The sequence below is a fragment of the Sciurus carolinensis genome, chromosome 6 (genome assembly GCF_902686445.1).
Source record: "Sciurus carolinensis chromosome 6, mSciCar1.2, whole genome shotgun sequence".
Lineage (NCBI taxonomy): Eukaryota > Metazoa > Chordata > Mammalia > Rodentia > Sciuridae > Sciurus > Sciurus carolinensis.
Genome location: NC_062218.1, coordinates 113,230,664 through 113,234,492, shown reverse-complemented (window position 1 = coordinate 113,234,492; position 3,829 = coordinate 113,230,664). Strand labels below are relative to the sequence as shown.

The following is a 3,829-nucleotide window of genomic DNA, read 5'->3' as shown; positions in this document are numbered from 1 at the left end:
TTTCCTGCTCACACTAGAATGGGCTCAACTTCTAATTGAGAAATAAGGGTATTGCTCACTCAACATGTCCCTCTGCCACCTGCTTTGTTTGCTCCAGTTCTTGGTTGAAGAGGGAAATCAGTCAAGTCTTGCACAGCATTTCTAAGGTTGAACAAACCCTTTGTAATCTCTCTCTTGAAAATGCTATCTATGAAAGTATCTGACATTTCTTCCATTGGAGATAAATGACGGAAGAGTCAGTAGACTTACTAGAGATAAAAGTAATAACAACAGCTGGCACTTGAGCAATTATGAACTTCCAGATTGTAAACTAAGTGCCGCCCAAGCACTTAAAAATATCTTTTAACCTTCAAGCAGTACGATGAAGCAGCTACCATTCCTAACCCCGTATTCACAGGTGAGGAAATCAAAGCTTAACAGGGTCATTTATCTTGCCCAGTATTAGAAACTCCATGCCGGTCAAGTCAAGATTTTATTTCTAAAGTCCATGCTCTTAGTCACACAATTCTCAGGAGCTGAATAATCAGTTTTCTACAATTATGCAGGACAACCAAAATACAATCAGAACTCCTCCTTTAGTGACACTGTTGAAATGGAAACCTCCAAAGCAACATCACCTCATTGGGACAAAAATCATTCGGAGGTGACATCAAAATGTATTGATCTCAGTCACTTGCTGCCACAGGCCCATGCTCGGTTGGTGTACTCCCTGCCGCTCCAATATGTGACTTGCCCCCATCAAAATGGAAGAGGAAATCACCAGGCTCCTTATTGATAGTGGCTCTGCCATGTGCAGAGCTGGCTTTGCTGGTGATGATTCCCCGAGTCTGTGTTCCCCTCCATCTCAGGCACCCCTGCCACCAGGATGTGATGGTGGACATGGGCCAAAAGAACTCCTACGTGGGCAACTAGGTCCAGAGGAAGCACAGCATCCTGACCCTGAAGCACCCCAGCAAGTTCAGCATTGTCACCAACTGGGACAACATGGAGAAGATTTGGCACCACACCTTCTACAATGAACTGTACATAGCCTGAAGAAGCACCCATTGCTGCTGATGGAGGCCCCTCTGAACAGGGCCAACAGAAAGAAGATGACTCAGCTCATGGTTGAGACCTTCAACACACCAACCACATATGTGGCCTTCCAGATCATGCTGTTCCTGTATGCCTCTGGGTGTACCGCTGGCATTGTCATGGACTCTGGTGATGGGGTCACCCACACTGTGCCCATATATAAGGGTTACGTCCTTTCCCACTCCATCCTGCGTCTGGACCTGCAGGCTGGGACCTGACAGATTACCTCATGAAGATCCTGACAGAGTGCAGCTACAACTTCACCACCACCACCGCCTAGCCGGAGATTGTACATGACATCAAGAAGCTGTGCTATGTTGCCCTGGACTTTGAGCAGGAGATGGCCACTGCTGCATACTCTTCCTACCTGGAGAAGAGTGAGGCACTGCCTGATGGGCAGGTGATCACCACTGGTAAAGAGCAGTTCCAGTGTCGAGAGGCACTCTTCCAACCCTCTTTCCTGGGCATGGAATCCTCTGGCATCCATGAGACCACCTTCAACTCCATCATGAAGTGTGATGCTAATATCTGCAAGTGTTGTCTCCTATGACAACACTGTGCTATCCAGGGGTACCACCATGTAACAAGGCATTGCTGAGCAGATGCAGAAGTAGATCACAGTCCTGGCCCCCAGCACCATGAAGATCAAGATTACTGCTCACCCCAAGGAAAAGTACTCAGTGGAGATTGGCGGGTCCATCCTGGTCTCACTGTCTACCTTCCAGTAGATGTGGATCAACAAGCAGGAGTACGACGAGTTGGGTCCCTCCATCATCAACCACAAATGCTTCTAGATGGACTGAGCAGGTGCCAGACACCTGCTGCATAAGCTGATTCTGAAGGACAAATTTGCCCTGGCAAATGTATATACCTCATGCTAGCCTCATGAAACTGGAATAAGCCTTTGAAAAGAAATTTGCCCTTGAAGCTTGTATCTGATGTCAGCACTGGATCCAAGAGCTTGTTGCTGATTTTGACCTTGTACTCAAGCTAGCTGTTCCCTTGGTATATGTTTGATGCCCTGTGCATATCTTTGATTTAAGCCCTTAATCCATGTGGCTCAGTCACCTGTGAGAGCATGCATACAGGAGAGAAGTCTGTGGTTTAGCGAATCTGAGACCACAGCAGTGATCTGTGCAGGTATTCGTGTGTCCACTGACAGACTGTTCCAGGATTGCTCCAGCTGGCAAGAGTTCCTGGACCAGTTGTCACTTCTTGCCGGTCTAACAGGGTAGGACAGTCCAAGACTTAGGACCCAGTTTCAGTTCTTACCAATGTTTTCCTGCCTGACCACCCCTGGTTATAACTTGCCTTGAGTTGAAAACAGTTTGTGTTTATACTGTAAATTTGTTCATTTTAATTTATGTAAGGTTTTTTGTACTCAATTGTTTACAAGTGACAAATTTTTAGTTTTCTACTGTTATGTGAAAACATTAAGCCCTAGCAACTGAGTAAGGAAAAATAAAGTGCTACAGTACAAAAATAAATAAATAAAATAATTGATCTCACGAGAGCCCATGATAGGAACTGAGTACCCCACACCCACGCCAATAACATCCTAGGCATTTATGTCACAGGCACTACCTGCTCAGGACCTTGACCTCTAACCACAAAGGAGGCAAATTTAGAGAAAACCAGAGAGATTTATTCTACATCTCCATTTGTGTACAGAATTTTTACTGTGGACACTGGAAACATAGTTAGGATTTGGTGATAATACTGTAAGCCAGCAACAACAATGGAAATAAAGTATTCCCAAAATTATTGTTAAGCCATATTGACCACCTGTGCAATTTTACAAATAGTGCTAAACACATACATCTTACCATACACACAGATATACCTATGTACATTAACACCAAGCTAAGGGAGAGCATCATCATTACAGACCAACCAACATGCAAATGGAGGGCATCTGTTGTATGTGGCTAAGGTCCCAGTTCCACCCACGCTCTGTTGGAATACAAGGAAGGCATTTGTGTACATTATACTTCTCTAAGAAGGATTTTAAGATTCAAACACTGTTAGCTCTGTCCTTTGTCAGAATGTTGAGGATTCCTTTTTACAAATACAGAATATGGCAGTCATTTAAATTGCTAAAAGCTGTGTCCTGCTAAAGTGTACCTGTTAAAACAAAAATCCAGATTAAGAGATCCTTTATGTAATTAAGAGATAATTGGGTGGCTCAATCAGAAACAGTCTACAAATAATGTATTGTACAATGAAGACTATTGCTTCTTGATGTATTGTCCAAGCCTCACCAATTCAATCAAATATTTACTGAGTACCTACTATGAGCAAGGCACAAGAATAGATTCTAAGGATGCAAGATGACTAAGACATGTCCCCTATTCTGAAGGCAATTACTAACCAGGAGAAAGCCCATCTAGGAAATACTACTGGACTTGCTCTTCAAACTGAGCTGAATTATTCACTAATCCATCCAAATTTGAGAAATAAGGTTTCCAAATTATTTCATCTCATTTGCTGTTCACTGAACTGTCAGAGAAGGTATGTTTTGAAAGTGTTTTTTTTTTTATTTTGACCTGAAATCTCTGAACTCTAAATTAGTTTCCAAGATGTTCTAAATAAGCCTTTTGTATTCCATGCAGTTGTGTTACACTTCTGCCTACAGATTATTCACTAATACATTTCCCTCTTTCTCTTGGGAGTAATATTTGAGCTACTTTGGACTGGAAAGAGGACTTATTTGAATATTTGGATCCGTTTTAGGCACTGATTAAAGAGTATTTTC

At 42.9% G+C, this 3,829-nt stretch overlaps 1 pseudogene; it reads left to right on the top strand.

Annotated features, from left to right (window-relative positions):
- Window positions 1–743: 743 nt before the first annotated feature.
- Window positions 744–1,868, top strand: LOC124986790 (actin, cytoplasmic 2-like; annotated as a pseudogene).
- Window positions 1,869–3,829: the final 1,961 nt, after the last annotated feature.